This window comes from Falco biarmicus, chromosome 10, assembly GCF_023638135.1.
Source record: "Falco biarmicus isolate bFalBia1 chromosome 10, bFalBia1.pri, whole genome shotgun sequence".
Taxonomy (NCBI): domain Eukaryota; kingdom Metazoa; phylum Chordata; class Aves; order Falconiformes; family Falconidae; genus Falco; species Falco biarmicus.
The window spans coordinates 3,767,848-3,795,222 of NC_079297.1; the positions used below are offsets into that span (position 1 = coordinate 3,767,848).

The window sequence follows — 27,375 nt, forward strand, 5'->3', positions numbered from 1 at the left end:
GCAACTCTGCAATGCACAGCCTGCATGTGGGCATTGTGTGTGGGCAGGGATGCCTTCTGTGCTCACTCAGACATACCTGACAGGCATCTTCAGGCTGGGCCTCTGTCTTCCTCAATACAGGAGAAATTTACATCCACAAAAGTGGTGTGAGCTGGAAACTCTGAGATAATGCAGGTAATGGTGACAGCACTAATCCTATCTGAATGAGCTCTCTCTAATGCACAGCACCTCTCCAAGGAGACCCTTTAAAAAGCAATTCATTCATGGAAATGGGAACAAATGAGCAACACTGAACATGAACATGAGCCCTCAGCCCTGACTCAGGGAATGAGGCAGCACCAGGTTTGTGTGAATTCTCTTTCTGTATGTATGTCTTTCCAGGACAAAATAAACCACCTGCAAATGCAGAGGACAAAATAAACCACCTGCAAATGCACAGCCTGCTCTGCCTAAGAAACTCAACCGTGATGGACCTGGGATGTGTGAAGAGGAGGGGGACTGAAAATCAGGGGGATTTCTAAGGTCCTTTATGAGCCTTTTTTGAAGCTTGTCTACATGTGATGGTCTCCGGGGAGACCAAGCTATTATTAAACCAGAACATGGCCTCCTTCTTCCAGGATGCCCAAACTGGAATTCCAGATTTAATGTGCCAGGTACCCGGTCACTGTGCTGTGACCTGTCTCCTCTGGCAGTCAGTGCAATGTGGAGGGCATGAACGTGGCAATCACAAACACTGGAGCCATGAAAGCTCCATCTTTAGCCAGCGAGAGATGGAGATCCCAGCTAAGGTTTCTGGGCTGGCACCTACCAAATTGTGTCAGCTCCCTTGCACGGTGGGCACAGATTCCTGCCAGCCAGGGCTACGTGATCCAGCCTCCCTGAGGAGGGGCTGGCCAGATGCTTCCTGAGACCTCCTCCTTCACTCCATGTTTCTATACTCCCCATTTATTTTGCATTGCTCAGCAGTTTTTGGCCGGTAATACCAGATATTCATCTGCTTCATCCAAATCTTTACTCAGATGGTGAACAGATAAGCATGCATGGAGGTGAGTGGGAAACTACATCACTGGAGGCTATTCCGGAGGTTGCTAAAAGCTGGTCAAGAGATGTGGATCTCTGCCAAGGGATTTCTTGGGCAAACACAATAATTAATAGCCAGCTGGGAAAGAACTGACTGGGTCCTTCAGATGAGTTACATCCCTGTGATGCTTTAGAGAGACCTATGTAATCATACCAGGGAGGCTGATGGCCACTAAAGGCTGGGGCTGTGGGAGAAGTCTTCTGATTGTAGGTGAAAGGGACTACAATTGGAGAAATACAGATCTGTGGATTCGTGGAGGAAAGGCTGTAAGGAAGGAGCTGCTCCTACCAGGATACAGCTGCAGAGTGGTAGGCACTGGTAGGGTGGCAGGAGTGGAGCGAGATGCAATGACCTGCAGTCGGTCCATGGGGTACGTGGCAGATGTGGCCACAGCTGGAGGGAGGCTTTCAGCCAGCAGCTCTGCACCCCAGACAAATTCTCTGCCCCAGCTGCCCAGCCTGGCAGGAGCACAAGAAGGAGGGAGATGTCCACCTTCTCCTGGCTGCAGCCACCGCCTGGGCAGGGGCTGCAGGGACCGAGAGGAGAAGGAGGAGGAGGGCTGATTACAGTCCAAACCCAAGCAGTTAAGAGAGTATCAGAAGGGCATTTTCTGAAAATGCATGTGTCGTTATTTAGCAGACACAGAAGAAATGAAATCAATCAAACTGAAAGCCCAAATTAAAATGCGCTTTGATGTTGAAATGAATTTTTTACAGTTGTATCAAAAAGGCTTTCTGGGAAGAGGTACACAGCAGTGTCAGCCCCTGCTGTCTCTTTCCCTGGTCAGGACGCATGTCCCCAGCAGCAGTCCTGCTCTCACCCCAGCCAGGCTCAGGAAGGCAGGGCACAGGGTCACATCGCCGCCTGCCAGCTGCACTCCAGCTTCGCTCACAGCTCGCTGTCAAAGCGTTTAACAGTGTGGCTCAGCTCTGCTGCACCCTCATCATTGTTTTTCCCTCTTCCTTCCCCATTCCCCACTTTACATTTCCCCACTTCATATCATTCTTCCCCCCATTTCTTATAAAAAATGTATGAGTTTAATTTCCCTCAGATGCCCTTTTTGTATCACTTCAAGATTTCTTATTAGGCATTCGGCATCATGTGTATCTCAGCGCTGCTCCGGAGCCGACCTCCCTTGGTGCTCTCAGCAGCTGTTCTATCTAGATACTTTTTTCCAAGTTGAGGTACAAGCACATACTGGGTGGGCTGGTGTTGTGGTTGTTGGGGGTTTTTAATCATAGTTTATGAAACATCTGCTGTTTATAAATTATTTCTTTTGAATGTCATAATCTTTTCAGTTGCATGAGCCAACAAACACCTCTGAGCAGCAGAACGGCGCTGCTAGCACTTGGAGTTGGCTTCTATTACAAACGCTGCGCTCGGATGAGATGTGCAGACCCCAGTCCCCAAGCATGCACGGTGCACACACACGTGCGCACCCCTTCTCCCTGCCACGGGAAACTTGTCAGGGTCACCTCCAATCTGCAAGAAGCCCCAGAGACAACCGCCCCATGGGCACAAACTCCAGCCTCCAGCGGTCCTGACACCCAGGTCCAGCACAGACATACACAGTGAGCCAATGCACACACACACACACACACACACATTTTGGGAACTCATCAAAACATCGCAAAGACTTTATCAGACAGACTTGACCCAGAGGAATGACCCCCAAAGCAGATCCCCAAAAGCCTCTGGACATAAGCACCCAGCCAAGAAACAAAACCCCCATGCCCAGCCCAGCTCGTGCTCCTCCGTGCAGGGCTGGGAATGCCCACGAACTGTCGTGGAGCCGTGCCTCTTACTGAAATCCTGCCTATGAAAAGTTGGGAAAGTGCATACAGGAAAATTATAAGGAAAAGAACCGAATCAAGTAACTGATGCATTTGAACATCAAAGCACTCTCAGCCAGCTCTACCCCATTATTTACGGTTTACTCACGGGCTTAATTTTTCTGCTTTGTTTTTTTTTTGTTTATTTGTTGTTGTTATTTCCTTGAGAGAATGAGAGGAACAAGAGAACCCTCTGGGGGATCAGAAGATTTTCTCATTCTGCTTAGTGAAAATTCTCAAATGATTGTAAAAACAAGTCAAAATCAATAGAGGACCATTATCTGCAGCGATTCAGCCGCTCTCTGCCTGAGTGACGGTGGCAGCTTTGCCAGACTGTCCCCCCCCCGACATTGGCTTCTAGCTCCAATACCCAAGTGGAGAGAAAAGAGCGAGCACTCCTTTTGCACCAAAGAAAGCATATTTTAACTCTCTTTTAACTCTGGACACAACCAGGAGTATTTCAGCCCCAGATCACAATTTAGACCAGCTGTCCGCACATCACCGCAGGTGAAGGATGTAAAAACCAGCTGGAGCTTACACCAGCTGGTAAGAGCTGGCTGAAGTTAACTGGCTGGATCTTACACCAGCTAGTAAGGCCCAGGGTGTGAGGGTCCTGTAGAGGAGTCAGTAATTCGGCTACTTCTTTTAAAGGGCCTCTAAGTTCCTCTGCAAAGGCAGCTGGAATGGGGGATGGAGAATCCATCCCTGCACTTCCAAACATCCCCGCTCCCAGTCACACAGGCTGCTCTGTGGGTGATCTCCTCGTTTTGTTTGCTTTTCTGGGGGGTGACCATTTGTGCCTTGTGAACAAAGACCAAGGTGTCAACAGGCAATTGCTTCTGGGAGGCAAGAGCAGATTCTGCTAATGCAGGTGGATTCTTTAGGGGCAAGGACAAACTCAAGTAGTTAAACACCTACTGAAGGAGCAAAATCACATTTATGCCCTAACCCTAAAACTCCTGTCAAGGAGTTGTCTAGAGCATGTTCTCTAGACACACATCCCTTTTGCAGTGTAATACTGTCTCAGGAGCCAGTCAGACAGGGTGAACACAAGAACAAAAGCAGATTAGAGGACTTCCCTGTGGGCAGGGGGGGAAATTTCACACTCTAAAGGCCAGACCCCCCAGTCCTTGCTCCCAGGGAGGCTGAGGAGATGTTTGTATCAGCAAGGACTCTTCAGAAAAGAAATGTATGCAAAAAAACCCAAACAAACCACCAAACCCAAAACAAGTCTCCTGAATGCTTTCAAATAAAAGAGACTAAAGATATTTTACAAATAAAACAATGAATGAGAAGCGGGAGGAGAGGTGATATAACAAATAATTAGACAATTAGGTTAATCCTCAGGAAACAGCTAATTCCCAGGCAAATAGCAGCTGGGGATTGATTAATTGTTCTGCCCCAGGAGGTACCACACAAGAGACAAGACCTGCTTCAGAATTCCTGGCCATGGGCTGTGGAAAGTACATCCTGGGGGCTTGTCCTCTCCTATTGTCTCCTGGGAACTGGGGGGCCCTGGGAGTCCTGCCAGACCTCAACCCTCCTGCACCGGTGGGATGATGGAGGGGACGATGCTGCAGGAGGTCACTGCATGCCTCTGGAGCCAACAGGAGCAGGCAGCAGGGTGCGAGCAGTCCCTCCGCTTAAATGAATACTCTGTGCAGCCAGGGTTATAGGACCAGAAAGCACGTGTCCAGCAGGGATGAGGCAACGCTTCCCCTGGACTAATGGCCACAAAAAACAGTGGCAGCACCGTCTTATTATGGACATAATAAAAGTGGAGCCTGGCAGTCAGGTATGAATTCACCACGTCAGAACTATGCTGTGTTATTCTTTATTGACTTCTTGCATGTCATGATTAAGCAACATTATTTTAGTCTTTTACCCTGAACACCATCTCTGAGACAGATTCTTTGAGCTCTTGTGATTTTGTTTCAGTTGATTTCTGAGGGTCAGCGCAGATACACAAGGAATAGGCTGCCCAACTCACTGGGAAATCTGCCAGCTGGGTCTTTTTCTCCATTAGTCCAATCATGAACTACTGATTAGGGCCCCAGCCCACCCAGCTAGACAGTTTGGATAAACAAAGAGACAGCCAAGTATCTAGAGCAATTCCTGCTAGAGCTGGCAGACATTCCTCTGCTCCCCTGTGGAGGTCCCAAAGCACACAGGGAAGCAGCAAAACGCATGATACAACCACCAGGGTGAGGTTTTTCTGTCCCTTCAGGCAGCCAACAGCTGCCAGCCGAGGTGGCTCCTTGTTAAATTGCTCATTAACATGCCAGGTCTGTGCACTGCTCTGACTCCTGCTCACGCTGGGGCCATAGCACCCTCCTTACCTGCTCCAGCGAGACCTCCTGGCTCTGCACACCTGGACAGCAATTTTTAACCTTTTTTAACTTACCCATCACTACTTTTCCCCACAGATGGAGATCTCTGTAAGCAAACTGAAGCTCCTGGTGGTGATTCTGCTTTGCTGCAGCTCTCAGCACGCTCAGCTGCCTGCAGACTAGAGCACAGGCTCAAAAGTGGAGCTCCAGCGAGGGTTTGCTGTGACAGCGATGCCAGGTGTCACCATGCTGGTGGCATCAGACACAGCCGAAAGTTTGGCCAAGGTTGGCCACGCAGCTGCAGCCGACAAAACCTGTGTGGCGAGATGTGCTCATTGCAAACCCATCCTCTGCGGGAGCTGCCAACAGTTCGGCTCCTCACTAATGCAGAGAAGAAAAGGCGAATATTTCTTTGTCCCATCACAAGGCTGAGAATTAATTCTAAGTACGATATAAACTACAAAAAAACCCTGTAAAATGGCTGTTTGGAGGAGAGGGAAGGCTAAGGCCAAAGACACATTAGCTCATTGCACCTGCTTTGGGTATGTGCTGTGCTGCTGGCCATGGGCACAAGCATCCCTACATGAGCTCTTGTGTTTGATACAGCCATAATGGTCTGAGAGATAACGAACACATCTTTTCCAGAACATGGGCTCCTACATATTTGATAGTGATGTTGTAATATTGATTATTTTCCATTTTTCCCTCTCTCCCATTTGAATAGCTTTCCCTTGCACAGCTGCTGAAAGTCTATCTTGGAAATCTCCAGACACTGTGTCGAGAAGTGTGATAGAAATTGGTTTGAGTTAACACCTGACACAGCAGCCGATCCCATCGGTATGTCAATGGGGTAGGTCTTGTTGTATTTACATTCATTTGCATAAGGTCACCCAGAATGCCAAGCATAGGGTGATGTTGCAGTTACCCCACAACACCAACCAACAGAAACCAGGTACCACGCTTAAGGCAGCCTGGGAGATGCACGGGCAGGGCTGCACAGCCAGCCTGCTCCAAACCAGCGAGTGGGAGGCCACCAAGCCTCCCTGGGCCTCTGCTGCTGGCTCGTATGCCCATGAAAACAGCTCTGGTTGCTGCCGATGGGTGCAGAGCTGATGCAGAGAAGGTTTTCACAGACTCCGGCAGCTTTGCAAAGGAGCCAGGATGGAAGGATGCGGGGGCAGGAGAAGGATCTGGGATTTTGACATGGTTGCTGGTGTAAAAAGACCTGCTTAGAGGTGTAGGCAGCTCTTCCACTTTGCATTCCAATCCAGAAACAGAAGTCTTACCTGAGCTTTTCTGCCTCAAATCAAACTGCATCCAGGCTTGCAACACAAGCAGGTGATTCCCCAGGCCTTCAGCTGCACCCTGGGACCACCAAATTCACCTGTGCGTGGTCTCAGCTTGACAAGAGACAATACAGCGCTGGGAAGGAAAATCCACTTGTTCTTCAAATATGCAAAGACAGCAGCACACCCCCTCCAGCAGCAGTGCCACCAGCTGTACTACTTGAGGCCATTATAGATAACAGTTTGATTAAGAATTTATACATGTGTTTTACCTTGTTTCTATTGCTGCTGGCAGAAGCAGCCCTTAGCTGAGAGCTAAAACCTCACAGCAGAGAAAATTCACGTTTTAGCTGAAGGTAAACTCACTTTGGTTAGAAATCCCTCCAGGATGGAGGCTCTGGATTGTCTTTCCAAGGGGAAGGGAGGTCTGCACCACAGCCCTGGTGATCCAGGCGGGCAGCAGATGTGGAATGTCCTTCTCCAGGGGTTGTGGGGGATCCCAGAGCCTCCCTGTCTCACCCCCCACCCCATCTGGGCAGGGGAAAACCTGGCCCTTACCTGTGCCTGGATGCAGCAAGGATGCAACTGGAGAATCGAGAAGCCAAATAGGTGGTTTGACAGAGTGCTTTGTCTTGCCAAGATGAAAAGAAAAAAAACAAACACAGACACACACAAGAAAATTCAATAATGTTTTTTTTCTAATGAATGCCAGTAGGCTTGCTTTTATTTGGTACTTTAGGCATTTACATATAAATTGCTCTGTAATGGCTCTGCCCTCCTTCTCTCCAGCATTTGTTGTTAATGAGCTGTACAAAAGGTCAGGGGGCTGAGCTGAATGCTGCTGTGGGGCTGGGGCTAATCCTGTCCTTCAAACTGAGCTGAGTTGCGGGTCCCATCCCCCATCCCTCCCCACTGCCTGCTGGCTTTCTGGGCACCCAGGCTACCAGGCACCCAAAAAGGCAACCAGTCACCTCAAAGATGGAAGTCTTTTCCCAGTAGTGGTGCGTTTTGCATCCCACACCCAGTGAGATTTGGTCCCACCTTGTAGATAACCGTTATAGTGGCATAGCTGGTAAAGGGGCTTGGGCTTTGCTGCCATGAGTGGCAAGGGGATTCATTCAGTTTTTAAAAAAACTCCTAAAGCCCAGCATGCTCATTGCTGACAGCCTGATGAACCCCATCCTGACAGCATCGCAGAGACCAGTGCCCCCCTGAATGAAGATATTTGCCCCAAGATGGCTCGGGTCACCCTGAGATAAGAGGGAATGAGCTGCTGGCTGTGCTCAGCACTGGAGGATGCAGGAGGCTGCTGGGTCAAAGACAGGCTGCTCCCCCGGGCTGGGGGGGACCCCAACTGCCTGCAAGTAGAGGCTTGCACCCAGGGCTCCCCACAGGCAGGAGCAGGGTGGCCGGCAGCCCCCCACGGGCAGGGGAGGCGGGAGGCAGCCCCGTCTGCCCGATGCCGAGCACCACAGAGCTGACCTAATTTCTGCCATCTCCCTGGGATGCACTTGTCTCTGGGACTGGATAAGGCTCCCTTTGATCAAAGGAAACTTGTGCTAAAGTCAGCTTTTGTCCATAAAGAATTAAGGCGGCGGGTGCAGGAGGGAGGGGGGGTGCACTGCAGTGGGAGAAGCGGGTGGGAACTGGCTGGAGAGAAATACCATTAAGGGCGACAAGCTTTGAAGTGACAGAGCCAGAAGGCCTGTGACACTCCCCAAATGCAGAAATGCCTCCAATGACAAGGAAAAAAGAAATAAAAGGAAAAAAAGAAATAGCAGAGCAGCTTCATCCTGGAGCCTAAGCTGGAGATCACCTCGGGGGGGCGGGCTGCCATCTGCAGCAATGGGGCACCCCCGCTTCGCCAGCATCTCCTCAACAAGGGTGAGCTGGTGCCTACAGCACATGGAGCCCCGACGCCTTCATCATCCAAAGGCTCATGGCAAAGCTCCTTCTCTGCACCATTTCTGTGTGCTTAAAAAGGGGAATAAATCCCTAGTGGGCTGGAGAGGAGGGAAGGTATTGAGGTTTGATGGCATGGGACAGGGTAAGGGTGTATTAGGAAAAGGCTGTGTTGCTAGCCAGTGGCTCCAGAACCCTGGGGCACTGGTACTTGTCACATGTTAGGTCTTGCAGATGACCTGTAACTTCAAAAGGAGGCAAGAGGTGGTGATCACAAAACCCAGGGTTTCAGCATTACTCTCAAACTCCAGCCAGCTTTACCATCTTGCCACCCAACCACACCTGCATGGCTGACATGGTCAGCACAACTCCATCACTCAGCCAGGAGTCCCTGCCCAGCCCAGGGAGGACCAGGAAACACAAACAACCCCTCTGCCATCAGATGAGGAGGTTTCCGGGAAACTCCTGCGTGGACAGACAAGTCCGACAGTTCACATGCTTAGTTGTGTCCCTTGAACACAAGGTGCTGCAATGCTCACGAGATACATAACTGCAGAGTATTGAAAATTCTTGCAGAGAATAAAGATATTTTTTTTAATTGCAACACTGGTTTAATCTAACACCTGTATTTGGTCAAAAACACATACCCTGTCCATTTAGATGAGTAAGTCTGAACTGAAGACAAAACCCCTAACAGCAAAGCAGCAAAGGAGAGAGAATATCCCTTATCCTCCAGAGGGAGTGTTTGGCCAAACAAAAAAAAGTGAAAAAAGGCAGAAAATATCTTTTTTCTTCTGCTCTAAGCCTAACTTAAGCCCCTGGGGGGATTGTGTAGGTGTTCCTGTAAAAACACATGCCAAAATGCTACTGGCCTCTGCTAGGAAGGCTGTCTGCAACACAGCCAACGCTCTTTCCTCACACTGCGAAGGTTTATAGCTGATGAGTGTGATGGTCTGTGAATCCCAGGTTTAAGATCAGAACTTTTAAGAGTGAGCAGGACTGCTATGGAAAAATTTAGCTGTCACCCTAGTATTTTCTCCAGCTCACCTGCACTGGTCCCATTTTCCCAAATGGAAAGATTTTTGCTTAGAGATATGCCCCTGTAGCTAATCAAGAAAAAATATATTCTGAATTCTTCCATACCAGAATACCCAGCTTCAATACTTACTGGCAAGAAAAAAGAAACAAACTCGGACTAAAAATAAAATGCTGGCATTATAATAACAAAAAGACTGTCATCCCCCAAACTGAACAGACTGAACAAGGACATGAAAATTTTCATTATCTTTTAACAAGAAGATGGAACTAAAACTTCCACCTGAAGAGGTGAAAAATAAAAGAGTGTTTTCTTTTGTTTTCAGAGAGGAGACATAAAGCTGGGATAAAATTACTATAATAACTTGAAACTTCAGCTGAGAACTGCAAAAAAGACAAATGGCCAGCAGGAAAAAGGCCCATGTCAGTGCTGAAGGCCCACACTGCTTCAAGGTTCTACTGCTCATTCCTAGTGAGAGAAACCTGCTGGGGTGGTCAAGGGCGAGACCTTGTCCCTGTCCCCCGGCACAGCACAGGCTGCACAATTCCTGGGCTCTCCCTCCCACATGGATGTACCATGCACGGGGCTTCTTGCTCCTGATAGCTGCCTACAGCTGCCCAGAGGGCAGTTTCAAAGATGATTCTTCACTGTAGTGGCAGACAGTAAATATCGATATATAAAATATAATGTCGGGCTAAAATCTAGGGAAAAAAGGTCCTGTGGGAGACTGGTGTAGCTCTGGGACGGGTCACCAGAGCCGGTGATGTCTCTACCCTTGGAGGTTTCCAGGATTTGGCCACACAGAGCAACATCTGCCCAGATGTGGTAGTAGTGGTGACAGTCCTTCTTCAAGTGGGAGACTGGGCTAGAGAATTCTAGGTGATGCTTTATAGAACCATAGTTCTATAAAGTTCTATAGAATCACAGAATCTTTCGGGTTGGAAAAGACCTTTAAGATCATCAAGTTCAGCAGTTAACCCAGCACTGCCAAGCCCACCACTAACCCATGTCCCTGAGTGCCACAGCTACACATCTTTCAAACACCTCCAGGGATGGGGGCTCCACCACCTCCCTGGGCAGCCTGTGCCAGTGCTTGGCCACCCTTTTGGTGAAGAAGTTTTTCCTCGGATCCAGTCTAAGCCTCCCCTGGAGCAACTGGAAGCTGTTTCCTCTGGTCCTGTCGCTTGTTACCTGGGAGCAGAGACTGACACACACACCCACCCCCGCCCCAAGCCCCTTTCAGGTGGTCATAGAGAGCAATAAGGTACCCCCTGAGCCCTCTCCTCTCCAGGCTGAGCCCCCCCAGGTGCCTCAGCTGCTCCTCATAGGACTTGGGCTCCAGACCCTTCACCAGCTTCATTGCTCTTCTTCGGACAAAAATTTTGTTATGTTTTAATTTACCATTTTTTTTAATCTTTCACCCAACACATCCATGAAATAAGTGAACCAGAAGGTTGGTTAAAAAGTCTGAAAAAATTAATTGCTGCAGTATTTAAACCAGGCAGTACAGGAGGTATCTCAGAGATGCAGCGCTTACGCAGTGCCTTGTAACTCTGCTACGGGTAACTTCTGAGTTTAGGAAAATAGGGCAGAGGCAGGCAGGAAAAAGAAAACGTATAAGAGATACCTGCTCCTTCTTCCTTGCCAATAAAATAGAGATGCCAGAAATAGAAGCTCCCCAAGACGTGCCAGGGAGCCAAACACACTGGAGAACAACAAGGGGACAGCAAAGGCCAGGTCCTGGGATCCCAACCACCTTGGGGTGCAGAGCTGTGGTTTGGGGGTGGCTCTCATCCTCCAGGACTGCTCAGCCACAGAGCTGAGCATCCCCAAAAGCAGTGTCTGGCAGAAGGATCTGTAAACAGCAGATTGCTACTGTATGAAGTGAGAAATATTACATAAATTACTACCAATTTAGTATAATTTAGAGGACAACCTTGTCCAAGGAGACAATTAATCATTCCTCAGAACAAAAAAGGGAGGTAAACAGCCTGAACAATAGATTCCCAAAGCTGGTGAGAGTGTGAAATCCCTCTTTTTATTAGTAATATCACAGTATTAATTAAAATAGTTGCCTGAAGGAAGGAAAGGGAAGTTTGAACCCAGCCCATTGGATGATGCTACCACAGCTCCGGCAGGACACAGGGTCTCACTGGAAATCCAGACCCTCAAAAAGGCACCAAGTGACCCCAAGTGATGGTGATTTTCACCACAGGCAACGTGGCCAAGGCGGTTACACAAGACCCCAGGAGAAGCCGCCTGCGATGGCCATGGACACCTCAGCCCACCCTGACAGCAGGCAGCCTGGGCCAGCTAGGGACCCATGAGCACCCAAGGCAAAGGGGTGCTTTGGATGACCAGGGACATACCAGTTACAGGCTGGTGAAGGATGCTCACCTCTCATTATCAGTCTCCCAAACCCTCCCACCTCTCAGCTGATTAGCAGAAAGCTCCTTTGAGAGGATCAGGGCTTCTCCCTCCCTCCCCCTGCACCCTCGCAGGAAGCAAACCCTCTTTGCTATAATCGAGGGACACAATTCACTGCAATTAGTATTTCAGCAGCAAGTAGTTAACCCTCAGGGCAGAGCGTGGTTGTCTCTATTTGACTTGCTCTGCCTGGCTGTGAATTTAGAGCAAGCTCTTTAGATTAGTGTTTGCTTGCTGAGCCATCAGAGCAGGCAGCCCTCTCTGCCCTTCCATCCAAAGCAAGCTCACTGCTCAGGGCAGCAAAATCCCTCAGTCCCCCTTGGCTGCAGCAGCCAGCCCAGAAAAAACCCTGGACCATGATTGCCTGCCTGCTCCTGTAACAAGGCTGATGCTCTTTCCCTGCTAAAAGGAACTGATACAGGTCATAAATGCAGGCACTAATGCAAAACGCCTTAATGGCCCCAGCATCCAGGCTGATATTTAGACAAAAAGTGATCTATTTGTCCTTTAAATTCCCAATAATCTGCATTTATTTTAATTGGCACTCATGGCAAGAGCATTTATGGACAGCAGCTGGGAAGGTATAATCTTGTTACTATCTTAGGCATACGTACAACCTGAGTGTTGTCTGCTCACAGACAAAAAAGAAAAAAGACAAAAAACCAAACCAGAGACAGAAGATGGACAGCCATGCACTTCTCGTGATCGGGACCGGACCCAGGCCAGCGTGGAGGGCTCTGCACATTGCAAAGACAGAGTTCCCAGTGCTGGAAAGGGATTGACATCTGCACGGGAGGTGACAGTGTGGCAGAGAACCTTGCAGGGATTAAGAAATGCAGGGATTTCCCTGGAAATGGTAAACATCTTGGGGGCTTCTTGAGGAATCTGGAACAGAACCAAAGGCAGTGGAGAGCTCAATCACACATTGCAGGATTACAGCAAGGAAGCAAAGTTTTGAAGGCAAAAGGTTGGGTCTGGGGGCTTTGCAGTCCCCTCTCTACCATGCGCCCCCACCCACATGATGCTGTTCTACAAGATCTCTCACTCCCTGAGACTGGGAGCACAGCATCGACTCAAGCACTGTCTGGCTCTGGAGAAAAGTGGCGGTCGGGGGAGAAAAACCGCTAGCCATGCATCTGCAGATGCAGCTAACTCCCCCACCGCTTCGAACCCTAGTCCTGCTCTCCAAGACCCCTGCAACCCTCCCCGGCTTTGCCTCTCCTGCCTGTTAGTGGCAGCTCTTGCTGCCCACGCTGCCCCAAGCCACCCGCAGGATTTCATCACGGACACGCAGCCCAGACCGGCACTGCTCGCCTGTGATTCCCGCAGCTGCACCACCAGTTCACAAGTCAGGGTGAAAGCACCAGCACCACATCCAGCCTCACGGCCCCCCACTGTGTGCAGGGCACAGAACCAGCCCTGCTCTTCTGCCAGAGGTGCAGGAAAATACCAGTATCTCCAATTTCTACCTCTAAAGTGTGGCTGTACGCTGCTGGCTAGACAACCTCCTGCTCTCCTACAGAAACCACACAAGCCATGGTCCTCCCCACCGTACAGACACTGTTCTGGTGGCAAAGCAAAACTGCCCGTAGGGAATGTGTAGCTCAGAGGTGCTGCTGCCTACCACCACCCTGCGCTCCTCCCTGCAGAGCTGTGCTGTGGCGTTTTTCCGGTTATTTGACTGGAAAAAGAATCTTCAAGCTTTCCAACTCATATTTTCCGAGACCTTCTGCATTGGGTGGGATGCCTGACGGCATGCAAACACATTGTGGCATTTCAGTGGGCTGCTCTTCGTCAGTTGATTTCTCTTGCTCCAAATACAAGGGAAAATGTATTGACTTTAAACTTTAGGGAAGGCAACTTAAGCCAAGACCTTGTTTTTTGCAGCTGGGTTGGTCCAAGAGCACGCACAGAGCCCACGTGGCAGCTCAGCACCATGAGTGGCAGCTCACTGAGCTGCTGTTGCCCAAACCGCGTTTAATTGCATTCATACTTCTCATATTCTAGTAAGAGCTTGGTATTCTCCCCCTGACCCCGCATCCCCTCAGAAAATAATTGGCCTGCCTTTACCAGCTGAACTCTGTCCTAGAAAACTTTTTGCTTGTGAATAATAATTTATTTCCACAGGTTGTTTTTAACAGTATCACAACACGCCTCAACAGCTGTCTTAAGTCCTCTCAGTCCTGGATATGATGCAGCTGAAAGCCAGCCTGGCCAGGATATTTAAAACTCCAGCGGAAAAAAGCCCCAGGTAAAAAAAGATCACCCTGGACAAAAGTCATGGACCAAAAATAAACCACCACTTGCCCAAATAAATGAGAAGCAAGTGCCAGAAAATAAATGGGAGGGGATTACCTGCACAAATTGCCTCTAGCTCCACCATAACAGGGCAAAGGCAGCCCCGAAGCTCGAGGCTGGCACAGTGCAGCACCGAATACTGGGGCCAGCCTGCTCCAGGGGGGCAGCAGTGATGCCCCGCGTTCCCAGCCTCCCCCTCCCGCCAGCTCAGGCATCCTTGTGCCACTGTCGCGATGCCAGCCAGGCTCAATGGAGCTGACTTTTAAAGTGTAATTTGTTATTCTGTTACGGTCATTTTCTATATTAATGTTATGCGGCATCAAAAGCCCTTTCATATGTTAAACTCTAATTCATATGCTAATACCCAATTTATGGCAAGGTAATTATTTTTCGTCAAATTTATTATTCGGCATTCATTGAGGAAGGGAGAGGCTGGCAGAGGGTGAGTTTTGGCACTGCAGTGTGGATGGGCAGGACTGAGCCAGGTAACACCCTCCCGCTTCCCCAGTGTAACTGGGGTAGGCACCCCCCCCCATTGCCTCCTGCCGAAACCCACTGCTGTCTGACATGGGCATCCCAAGGCTGCCTACTTATTTCCTTTTTGGTGGCATCTCCGGCAGAGAGATGTTGGAAAAGTCTGCTCTGAAGCTTTGAAAAGGCACCACTGAGCCCACCAAAGCTGTCCCCCTCAGGCCTTGGGCTAGGGACTTGTCTGACCACACCAGAGTATGTGCCGGGGAGGCAGGGATGGGAGATTCACTGAGAGGGTGGGATTTTCAGAAGAGAAAGTGGGGAGTAGCAAAGTGACCCAGGTAGAAATCAGACAAAAATGAAACAGGCACCCACCTTTGCTCGCAACAGCCACATTTTAGCAGCTTTGTACAATAGCTATGGAGCAGTAGCTGCAGATTCCCTGGAACAACTGGCTTTCAGCTGCCCATGACAGGCAGGAGGGGATGGGGACAGCCCAGGATGCCCCAGTCCCTGACTCGAGCACACAGCCTAGGTGTGGCACATTGCTTTACCCTCTCTCCCACCCCAGGAAGAGTTTTGCGCATCAGCAAGAGCACCAACATCTCCTCCACGAGCGTGTGATCAGAGCTGCAGCTCCCATTGCAGCTTGCCCCCGTTTCACAGCCCCCCATCGCCGCGACCCGCCCCGGGTGGCATCACCCACCCCGGCACCACGGCAAGGGGCCTGCGGGAGCCGAGTGAGGAGCTGCGCGGAAGGGGCAGTGGAGCAGGGATGGGGAGCATATGCTAAACATAAAAAACACGATAGCGGTTTAGCCTTCACTGATTTTTTTTAACAGTCTATTTTCTGCTTGAGGAAGCAGGTGCATTTCCCATCCTTGCAGCATCAACAGCCGACAGGCTGTCGGAGGTGTGATGGCTCCAGGACAGTTACGCTGCCTCGGATTTCACATTCCTGACACATCCAATAATTATGCCAAATGAGCTCACCTCATCTTCAGCCTTCTGAGCTGCACATATTAAATTAAGTGAAAGCTGTTAGCATCGCAGTCAAGAATGGCAGGAGGGAGAAGCACGACACACCGTGCAATGGGGACAGGACGCAGTCCCCACCATGGCTGCCTTGGCACATGACCCACCTAAAAGAGCGAAGACCAACGCTCTCCTTCCCCCAGCTCAAACCGCCACCTCATCCCCATCAACACTGCCCATGGGAGAGACCCTGCAAAGTGCGAGAGCACCAACCCCGCCGCTCTCCCCAGGAGCCAGGCATCGGCTTCTCCCCATCTCCCCATCTTTCTTTTCAATTAACCCTTTTTCTCAAATCCTGCACTTAATACCCCAGCCCATCCAGGGGATTTTGCACATATATATATTTTTGGCTCTCCATCTTACATTTTTAGCATAAAAAACCCCTACGATTTATTCCAACGATACGAACGCACTGCACTAGGCAAAATGAAGCTGTAACTCCCTCAAGCTAAACTCCAAATTCATTTCATAATCCTTAGATAAAAAGCTTAGGAGCCAGAATATTCATTACCAACTTAGGCTTCATGAGCAGCTGGGGTAGTAATGGAATGGAGCAGATTTGACACAGGGGATGTTGCTACAGAAATTAGCCTGTCATAAGATTACAGGGACTAAGTGTTATTGGGTGATAAGGTGTGATGTGTTAATATTAAATTATCTTGCCAGTTAAAAAAAAAAAAGAAAAAAAAAAGAAAAAGAAAAAAAGGCACTGATGAAATTCACATTTATTAAAAGCACCGAATATGATATTAAAAGATCTCAGATAAGCCAGTTTATTTCTGTGCTGGAGACCAAATTGAAAGAATTCTCCAGAAGGGATTTCTTTGAATGGAGCATTACAACGATAAAACAAAAAAAGAACCTTCAATAAATGTTGCAAGACTAAAGAAGCCTTAAAAATTCCAGACTAATCTCTCTGGGGAGGGTTCATTAACCCTTCATGCTCTTTCTTGTTGCATCTAAACAGGGATTAACTGGAGAGTGTTTCCATACCAAATAAAGCTCCTTACATCCCATCTTCTCTCTCTATAGCAAGAGGAGATTAACTCCGCCACTCCATGCGACACAAGGCTGGGACAGGATGGTAACAAGGGTTTCTCTCTCAAAAAAAAAAACAAAAACAACAAAAAAAAAAACACAACAACAACAAAACCAACAAGAAACAAAACCACACAAACACAAAGCTGAAGTGATTTGTCCAAGTCACCAGGACCAGCAAGATAACCATAGGGCCATATAGTATCTAGTTTGCTTAAAATTTTGATTTGTTGCCATCAGAGAGCAACAAATATCACCGACACAAAACGCTCATCTGTTCCAAAGCCACGTGGCTACATCCATCAGGCACCATCCATACTTGAGCGCCCGCCACTTTATGCCAACACTGTGAAGCCCAGAGTGAAAGGACAAGAGCTAAAGCACAGCAGCATTAACGGGGGCACGAGGGACGGGAGGGATTTACGAGGCAGCTACAGAGCAGACGGGCTGCTACGAGGGGACGGTGGCAGCGAGCCTGGGCAGTGCTCCGGGGAGCATGGGTGGCAGGTTCTAACCCAGATAACCCATATATACACATGGCAGCGAGGGCTGCCGGGCTCTGCGGGGGCACCCCCTGCCCTGCACATCATGCAGGGAGCTCCCGTGGGCACTGGGGGGCACGGGCCTTGCTTTGCTGGGGGCATTTGGCTGGAGTTACATCTAGGTCAGAAATTAGTAGAGGTTCTGTAATCTCTTGGAGTAATAGAGCGAGAAATATAATTAGCTTTAAAAGGCTGCTAAGTTCATTAAAATAAAACATGAGCCAGTACATTCAAGTAGAGGATGGAAGCTCCACTGGTGAGGTCCCCAGGTCCCCAGTCCCCACAGGCACTTCCCTGTCTCTTCTGCTACCAGCAAGCTGTCATCCCCCAGGGCAGCTGAGGGATCTCTGGGAAGGGGTCTCTAAAGGGGGTCCTTAGTCTAGGTGCCTAAAGGGTACCTCTAGGAAGGGGTCTATAAAGTCCTGAATGGCAAATCCCAGCTGATTTGCTTCTTCCCCAGCATGGGTTTCCCCCGATGCTTGAGGAGGGAGGTGATGGTGCTGGGCGTGGTGGAGGTCGCTTTCGTGAGGGGCACCCAGAGCCGCTCCCTCCCTGCCCACCATAAGCTGTTCCCACCAGTGCAGGGTGCCCAGAGGCAGCTGGGTTTTCAGGTGGGCATGCAAATTATTGCATCTACTTCAGTTCCTGAACCATTAAGTATTTTGTCCTGCTGTCACCACCACCTGGTCTCTCTGCCCCATCTTGTTGCCCTCTTTTTTTTTAATCCCTTGCCATTGTACAGAGTCACACTGAAGGCACAGACCTCTCTCTCCTGAGAGCTGAACCCCCCTCGGTGGCACCTCTCCCCCCACCCACACCCACTGCAGGCTGCCAGTAGGGACCACACGTACCAGTATCCCTCTGCACAGCCAAAGGAAAGCCAAGGACCTTCCCCCACCTCCTGCCCCGGGGTGAATCGCAGCCCTCAGGCATTAACACAACTTCAGAGGTACCACAAGTAGCACGTTCTGCCTGTGACCCAGCCAACTAAATTATTCAAATCTTTTTAAAATCCAGCTGCATTACATCTCACTTCTCTTTGCTCTGATGCACTCAGCACAGCTCCGGCTTCATGTGAAGCAAGGAAGCTGCAGAAATGAACTTGCACTACTCCTTTACCGACTTCTGACCCATGGATTATGCCATCCTGAACTGTCCAAGAGCTGTCCTGAAATCAAACTACTAGGAAAAAGAAGAGAAATTTTCTCCCTAGTTACAGCAAATTTTACAGCAGTGGGATGTTTCTGTTCTCTCTGTACAAAGTATCACACTTCTTTAAAATATTCTTTCTGTGAAATCTTTTGTGACCTACAAGCAGTATAAAAATACAACTCAGGGACGCCGAAGAAGGCTATACATCCACTGGGGGATCTGGAAGCGAACACAGTGTCGGCACTTAACAAATAATAAATAACCATCATTAATTATTGATCACAACCCCAGCTAATCAAGTTTCACCCCTGTGGTTACCATGATATCAACAGACCCTTTGATACAGCCTGTGAACAGCCTTGCCATGCAGCTCTCCTCCCCTCTGCCCCGGGAGCCTGCCGGCTGCTGAGCCGGGATTTGGGGAGGGGGTGCGAGCTGTGCCCCCCCACTGACAGCCCGCCTGCCACCGGGCTCCAGAGGATGTCTGCACATCCAGAGCATGCAGAGTTTCCAGGGAAGCAGAGCCATCTGCAATAGCATCCTGGGGCACGGCGGGGCTGCCATGCGGTGGGAAACCTGGAATCACGGGAGATGGGCTGTGCTGCCGAGCTGAGCGCCCAGCCAGCACCGCTCCGGCTGGGCAGGGGTCTGTGGCTGTGCAGCCTGGGAACGCGTCCGAGAGCATCCCCACGAGAGCAGCACCGTCACCTCGAGGGTGCACAGCGCAGCCCCAGCGAGGCTCTGCTTCACGGCCAGAGCCTGCCCCGGAGCCCCAGCCACACCATCCAACACATTGCTTTTGGGTCAGGGCAATGCCCCACCACGAGGTCAGAGAGGGATTTTGGCCCCCAACACCTGCCACAGCCAGGCGAAGCCACTTGCCCTCCGCACATCCGTGGCAGCCAGGGAGCAGGAAGGGACGGCGTCCCACTCCACCACTGCCTGCCCTTATTTCACAAGCAATTTGTGAAAGTGTAATACAAGAAAACTACCTCACAGTCCTGACAACAGATGACTGCCTGCTCCCTTTACGGGGGTGTTAAATCCTGTTATTAAATGCAAGCCATTATCAGGATGTCACCAGCACCTCTTGATGAAGCTGTATACCTACGTAGACAGCTAGCCCATGTTAGCTTATTTACTATTCATTATAAATTCTCTGGATTGATTTTCCTCATCTTTATCTCCCTGTGGCTAGAGGATTTATTTTCTCTGTGTGAGTCCAGGGCACTAGACCTTGCTCCCTCCTCCCCAGGGACGTGTAGGAATGCAAAGCCTTGCCATTGCCATCCTGCCCCAAAACTGCCCACTGTTTGGGCAGCTTGGAGAACCCCATTGCTTCTGCTGTTTCCCTGAACCCTTGGTTGTGCAGAATTATGAGTTAACCATAGATCCCGGGTTGCTTCCAACCGGTATTTAAAGCTAATTCTCACACTCTGTCCTGCAAGTAACCAAGCAGCTGCTGCCGTGTCAAGGGGGTGGTGGGACCACACAGAGGACACTCACCGTTTATGACAGGGGCAATAAAAAAAGAAAATCTGAGGGTTTTTTTCTCCTGAAACCTTACGTCCATGTGTTTTCTTCAGGGACAAGAAAAACCTTGAAAAAAAATCAGAGCTGGAAGTCAGGAGAGCAAACAGGGTCTTACCAGGACCAGAACGGGGACCTGAGCAACAGGACATGCAGCAAGTCCACCCCTTTTCTTCGAGCTTCCCAAGCATGCCAACTATTTAGCAAATAAGAACAAAAGCCAGAAACGTTTGCTGAAGGAAGAGTTAAATACATACTGCAAGTCCTAAAAGCAACATTTCTGGAAGCTTTGATAACTCTGCAAATAGAAGATTGTGCGAATGTCTTACCCACATCCGTATTTCCCAGTAGAAGCACCCATCCCCCAGCCAATTTATGAGCCCTCATCCAAACCAAACATTCATCTTTCTTTCAATGACATTATGACCCTTCCCAAAATCTCTTTGAAAATGTGCATTTCAGTGACTCTTCCTCGCTGGAAGCAATAACGCCAGTTCCAAGAGCTAAAATCCCATCAGACCTTCCCAAAGTGCACGGGATGGGGTTTAAAACCAAGAGGCTTTCACATAACTTGCACAGATCTTCCCCTTCAGGACACCATGGGATTGGTAGCAACCCATTCCTAAGTGGGGATTTAACCTCAATCAGTGCTCCCCACTGCCACCCCAGCCCCAGCCCCCCTCCCACAGGAGCAGCCAGGGCCCCCCTCGCCCCAGCTCTGCCCATCCTTACTGCAGTGCTGGCAGGAGGCAGCAGGGGAGACCAGAAGGTGCCCGTCCTCTTCTTTCCCTCTTACAGGAAAGGGCAAAGGCACCTTGCAAGCCACACGTAGTTTTTAACCCTCCTCTACTCATTTTTTAAGCACCCACTACTGCTTCTCTCTCTGGGGAGCCCTCCCAACACAACACCAACTACAAGCGTGGCCACAGGTTTAAATTTGCTTTTTCCCAGGCATTTTGGGAAGCTGCTTCAGGGGTACATCCCAGCAAGGGACCCAGATGTAGTGACACAGGCACCTCCAAGAAATCAGGGCAGCGAGGATGGCTGTCTCTGGGAGAAGACCTGCTTCCTACATTATACAAGTTTCCCAACCAAACTTATTCCCTCCTGCTCAGGCAACACACATTTGCTAATTTGTGCTGGAAAGGAGGGAATTAACTATTCTCCTCCCTCGCTGCGTGGGGAATAGCCCAAATTTCCCAGAAATCTCCCCTGACTTGTCCTTTAAATAAAGCTTAAATAATGCCACACTGTCCTTTAGGCAGCTTATGGCAAAATATTAAGAAATATGAACAAATATGTACTCATACAGACAAATATATAGATATAAAATACACTCCTTCAAGCTGCCCAGCAAACATAGTAGGAAATCACACCGGTCTTCAAATACCTACAAAGGCATATTGTGGGACAGGCCATTAACCCTTCTTTACCCCCACAGGATCCCAGACAGACACTCTGGAGAGATGCTCCATTGCCACATTCCGGCCCTGAGCAGCCCCATCCCCACTCTGCCTCTCCGCACATTTTTATCCACAAGGTCAGGCAAAACGTTATCAAAAATGTTCTGATTATTTCCTGGGAGGGAGTGTAAGCAGCCTTTCAGCCAGGGTGACCTTGGGGGCTTTATCTTCCATCAGATAAGTAATCCCCCTGGCTGAAGCAGCGTTCAGTCCCACAGGGGAGGGAGGCTGCAAGGGACCAAGACCCTCCTGCTCTACAGAGGGGCCCGTGGTGACCCCCCACCACCCTCCAGTCTTTGCAGCTGTGACCCTCCTTTCTGATAGCTGCCAGTGGTTAAAGTCCCTGTAGCACCCCACACCTCTGGGTCTCCTTGTAAAGTCTTCCCCAGCGTTTAACCCCATGGTGGGAAAAGCGCATCCCCATCCCTGCAGGGGAGGAGGAGGATGCTGGGGGCATGGATGCCTCAGGGCGGAAACAGGATGGGGCTGCTCAGGGACCAGGCACCATTATGCACCACATTCCCACCCAAACTGGAGCATTTTATCCTCCGTAGCTGGCCAAGCAGGACTGGGAATTTTCCCTCTCCTCACGCCTTTGGTCCATGGTGCATCCCTGAGCTCCACAGATCTCACATCGCTCCAGGGTTTAAGGCAGATTCTTGCTGCCTGACTCAAGGGATGTAGAAATAAGCACAAAATGGGATTTAGAGAGCAAAGCTGTTACTAGGAATAACTGAGAGCAGAACAGGGCTTCTCTTGAAGCCAAGGACCCTGCCAGGGTGTGCACTGTGCTGCTGCCTTCTTATACAGGGCATTTCACACCGGTGTGACAGGGATGGAGAGAAGGAAGAAGGCATCCAGGAGAACATTTTCCCCCAGCCCATGGGGCTGAGCATCCCTTCTGCCCTGGTGTCCCCTCTCAGCTCTCCCCTGGGGGCCAGGGACCCCAGCCATGGCTCCCGCAGGAGGAAAGCAGGGAAGAACCTGGCACAGACAGGCTCTTTTCTCTCAATGGCATCGATTATTTCTGTAATCAGCACCTCGGTGCCGAAACTGAACATCCATTATTACAGAATTCTAAAACAAAAATAACCCAAGGGAGTGAAAAAGATATAATTCAGAAGCTGTCCTGCTCCCGAGCCATGCGCGTTGGGTCAGTGCCATCTAGAGGCTGCAAACCAGCCAAAAGCACCCAAAGCACCCACAGCCCGGGGTTCACCCAGTGCCCGGAGGCCGTGTGGCACCGGCACCTCAGGGACCGACACCCCAGAGGGGATGCTGTGTCTTGCCCCAGCGATGCGGAGCCACCAGCCCTGCTGGCCGCTGCCCCAAGGGCCGAGCAGGCAGGGAGGCACGCCACAGCCTGGCAGCATCGCACCCCTCATCCCTGCCTGGCACGGGCACCCACGGCCCCACACCACCAGCGCGGGATCCAGGCGTAGCTGAACGCCCTCCCCACTCACCAGCAGCCCGGCTATTAATATGCATGCAGCTGTATTAATAGAGCTGGCTAAACACCGCCTCAGGCCAGAGGAATATTTCAGCATTTCGTTTTCATCCCAAATTAGACTGAAACGGCTAAACAGGAGCTGGTGGTTGTTTTTTTTTTTCACTGATAGAAAGTTCAGGAAAAATACCAAATGAGAAAATGAGAGACTAGCAAATACCACATCTCTCCCGTTGGTGGGGTCCAGGCTGTGCCACCCTGCCCAGTGGACACCATCAGCTCCTGTCTTGTGCTCGCACACCTTTATGGCTGGTGCCCTTATTTCAGTGTGACAAGTCTGCCCATGGGACCAAACCAGCTCCCCCAGCCTGGCAATCACCCCCGAGATGGCTACAGCCACCCCTGGGGTTTATAGCCAAGGCTGGGACAAAGCTGGCACGAAACCCAGCTGCAGCTGGGAAGGGTGACACCAGCTCCAAAACTGGGAACAAACCCTGCGCCATCACCAAGCCCAGAGGAGCCTCCAGCACAGCCCCATGGCCCCTGCCTCCATCCCCCCAGGAGCAGTGAGGGTCCCCGAAAGCATCTCTGTGGTACAAACCTTTGCATTCACTTTTGTTTGCTGCTTTTTTTTATATTAAAAAAAATATACAAATTTATCTTCAACATATTTAAGAGCAAGTAGCCTGCATAATGAAAGAATAAAATTGCCTTCCATCCCTGGAAACCCTGCCCTATTTTGCAATGATTAACTAACTGTATTTGCATACTGTCCATTCCTGGTTAAAGACTCAGGGGGACAATTTCCAAACACTTTCTAATCTTGCACAGAGCCTGCACGCAGTGTTGTCATTTCCTGACAACCCCCAGCGTGGCTGCATCTGGCAAGCTCCACTTCTGCTTCCTTTTATTAATATTATTTCACATTTCCTTTGCCAGCTTGCCCACAGCCAGGGCCCCACCGTGCTGGGTGCTGCACTAATGAGAAGGATGATGCCTTCCTCACGTGGAACATTGCTGCATAAATCAAGTGGTGTTTACACAAGCAGTGGGCTAAGACCTGTGCCCACACAGGCACATGAGGGCATCATGGGTTTTGCTGAGGTTTTATGCCCATGCTCCCAGTTGGGGTATTAGCGTCACCGGGAATTGCTGCCACTTTTCTACCTCTGGGGTTTGCATGCAAATGTTTCCCAGGACAAGGTCTCCCTGCACACACCAATGCCAATGGGCTCTTCAAACCACCCAGGCATCCCAAGATAGCACCTGCTACTGGTACCTATCAATGAAGTAGCAATGGGTCAGCCCATACAACCCCAAATTACACGATAGAAACCCTAGACTGTTCTTCAGGGGAAATGCAGAAACTCTGGTGGCTTTGGGCCTGGGAATGCAATTGGAAATCAAAAGGTGTGGGGACTCAGTAATTACCATAGCAGGGTTTTATTAAGCAAATTATTACTGAGCAAGTAAATAAAGCAGCGGGAATCAAAGTGGCAATCAATAGTGGTTTGATCCAGGGCAGCCTGAGCATGGCCTCGCGTGCCATCCTACAGAGCTGCCAAAGCCGGGTGCCGCAGCCAGCGCTGAGCGGGGGCGCACCCCGTCACATGGGGGTTTGAATGGGAGCCAAATCCAGATTAAAAAAAATAAACACCCCAAACAACAGCTAGATGAGCGCAGGCTGGGATAGGAGTGTCTCAGGGGTCTTTGCTGTCTTTTACAACCCACTTGTACGCTGGCCCCATCACTGCCTTTCCCGCGATACACCCCCGCGTCGTGGCAGTGACACGGGGCAGCACGTGCACGCTGCAAGCCCTTGTCTGCTCACAAAAGCACCAGCAGCACTGATTAGCTGTCCTCTGCTACAGCCCCCCTTGGCACCGTGCCGATCCCTCCCAGCATAAAGGGAAGGAGCCACACTGCAATTTGCAGAGCTTGTAATCTCCCGCAAAGGTTCACGTGTTGCACGATCTCCCCCGTGCAGATGCAGCAGCCAGCACGGAGCACTCAAAAAGGCTCCTGCGGGGGAGAAAAGTGCCCAGCGAGCACCCGAGGGAAACTTTCCCATCTCTGCACTGGGTTCATCCTGTTTGCCATGGTCAAACTGGGCTACAGCATCCTCGCATGGTTGGACCACAGCATGGGGCTGGGCACAGCGCATTGCTTCGTGCGTGAATGGTTTCCCCACGGACAAAAAGCATCCCACAGTCACAGCCCACTTCTGTCCAGTGGCCCCAGTGCTGACCCAAACCCTTCTGCCGAGGACAGCACCAATGCAACTCCCCTTGGCATTTATTTATGGAACTGAATAAATGCCTAATATTTGTTAATAAAGCACGACAGAAGCGAGACGTCTCTCTGCCCCAGTGGGGATACATCATCGCTCCCTCTGACACCTGGAATTTATGTGCTTGATTTGCACAGGCTGTATTACTCATCGGGGGCAACACAAAAGTGTGGCCAAGCCCAAGGACATAAATCCAGACACTTGGGAAGGCTGCATGGCACTGACCTGTGCCCATGGGGAGCAGCCCTGGACAGGGACTGTGCTATGGCAGGGGAGCACGAGCGCTTGCTGGGGACATGTTCACCCTTACGGCCACGTACCCACCACAGCCCAGCGAGCAAGTCCAGTGCTTTCCACCTCCTTGTCTTTTTTTTTTTCCTAGCTTTTTTTCCCCCCACCTCTTTTGGCTGAGACCAGCAGCCATGATCTCAAAGGAAAAGGGTCACTGTCTCACTCTGTGCATGCACAGAGAGCCCTCCTGGCCCCGACACGCACAGACGGCCCCATGCTGCTTGATGCTGCTGGAAAGTGTCGGTGTCCAATATGTCCCAAATTTCCCGCTGCACCAGCCCAGCTGTAATCAGCTTTGGATTACCATAGCCTTCTAAAGTACCAGACTCTGATAACATCCCTTCTGTTACTGACTCTAAATCTCCCCAGTCACACAGATGGTTTTCCCCCAGCAACCCAGCATCAATTACCAGGAAGTGAAAAGAACCCCAAAATAGATCAAAAAAAAAAGTTAATAATCAGGTGAAAGCCAGACTCTGTTGCAATGAGCAGCCAGTGGCTGGTTATTTGCAGCAGCACAAAGACAAGAGGATATAGAGCAAGATCAGACAGCAGTGAATTTAAAACTGACCACTTTCCCATAACATACCATTAACCTCTGGTTTTGCTGCTGCAAATTGTCTCTGAGGTTTCAGTGGTGCAGGGCTTGCGCTGATCGGATGTTCAGATTGATGGCAAGAAAAGCCACGGCCACCTGAAACACAAGAGAAAAAATGCCATAGGAGTTACTGAGGTTTATCCTTCAGGACATAGCCCAAGTGTTGTCTGAGCACATGAAGAATTCCCCTTTTATCAACAGTCACCATTCTTTCCCATCCTTCCCTTGAAGCTGCTGGCATGTGTGGCAGAAGGCACATCTTCCTCGGCAGCTGGTCCTGCCCCAGTGTTTTGAGCTGCCTGGTGCGTGCTTCTCATAACTGATTTTCCAACAAGTCCCCGGAGGCTCCTCACACATCAGGATGCCCTTTTGCCTCCAGCTTTCCCAAAGGTGCCATTTTCTAAGCAGAGACACGCTTTGGTGAGGAGCCCATTGCACCCGCAGGGTCACAGCACACAGGGGCCGGCTCTTCTTCCCATCACGCATTGGAAAGTGGAGATCCTGAAAATCAGAGATTGCTGTTCTTCAACAGTTCTCATTCCACTTAATTTTGGGTTTAAACAACCTTTTGCAGAAGGGTTTTCATCAATCTAATTACCTCGAGTGGTAAAACTCAGGTCATGCGGGAACGCGATGGGGCCCAAAAATAATTGCAGCAGCCAGGAAACAGAAATAGGTTAGCAAATTTTTTTTTTCCAAGTTTCCATCTTGCTGTCAGCGTGGTGCCCAGGGCATATCCCACAGCGCAGCCAGGGGCAGGGGCAGCTCCATGCTGTGGCAGCCCCAGGGTCAAACAGTCCCAGCAGAGAGCGGCACAAAATCAAAGCCTGCCACCTCCCACCGACCCAGAACAAGGGTAGCGACAACCGCTTGTTGTCCCCAGTGACCACTTTTTGCAGCACTAACTGGTATCCAAAAGCCCCCGTGTGCCTGTATCCCCCTGCAATGCTTTGGGAGCCCAGACCCTCAAGGTGCTGGTCCGGCTTGTTGTCTCCTTAGCACAGCACAGTCACACTGGGGACACTTCGGTACCCAGCACTGCAGAAAAGCTTCGCCTCCCACGTCGCTCCGGTGCCCGTGCAGACACAGCGAGCAGCACGGCCTGCGGGGAGGGCCACGTGGCAGGGTCACCACTAACAAAGCGCAGCACGTCCCGGGAATGCTCCGCCAGTGACCCCGCGCTGGCCATTTGGCATCTTTGCTGAGCACCGAGGGCAGAGGGCAGCCGGGAACAGAGAGGACTTTACAGCCCAGCCAAGTGCAAAGGAAATAAAGGAGGGAAAAAAAAAAAAAAAAGAGCTGACAGAATGTAGCGAGAGAAACTTT

General features: G+C 50.3%; 1 long non-coding RNA gene across 4 annotated transcripts; it reads right to left on the bottom strand.

Moving 5' to 3' along the window:
• Positions 1-414: 414 nt before the first annotated feature.
• Positions 415-27,308, bottom strand: LOC130156397 (uncharacterized). Of its 4 annotated transcripts, none has more exons than XR_008824412.1 (5): positions 26,648-27,308; positions 26,041-26,550; positions 7,088-7,160; positions 6,530-6,665; positions 415-5,624 (listed from the first exon to the last, which is right to left on the bottom strand). It is a non-coding gene; the product is annotated as an uncharacterized LOC130156397 (long non-coding RNA). The 4 variants fall into 4 exon arrangements; XR_008824413.1 differs by having other exon boundaries at positions 26,041-26,567; XR_008824411.1 differs by having other exon boundaries at positions 26,041-26,145; positions 26,255-27,307.
• Between the last annotated feature and the right edge of the window lie 67 nt (positions 27,309-27,375).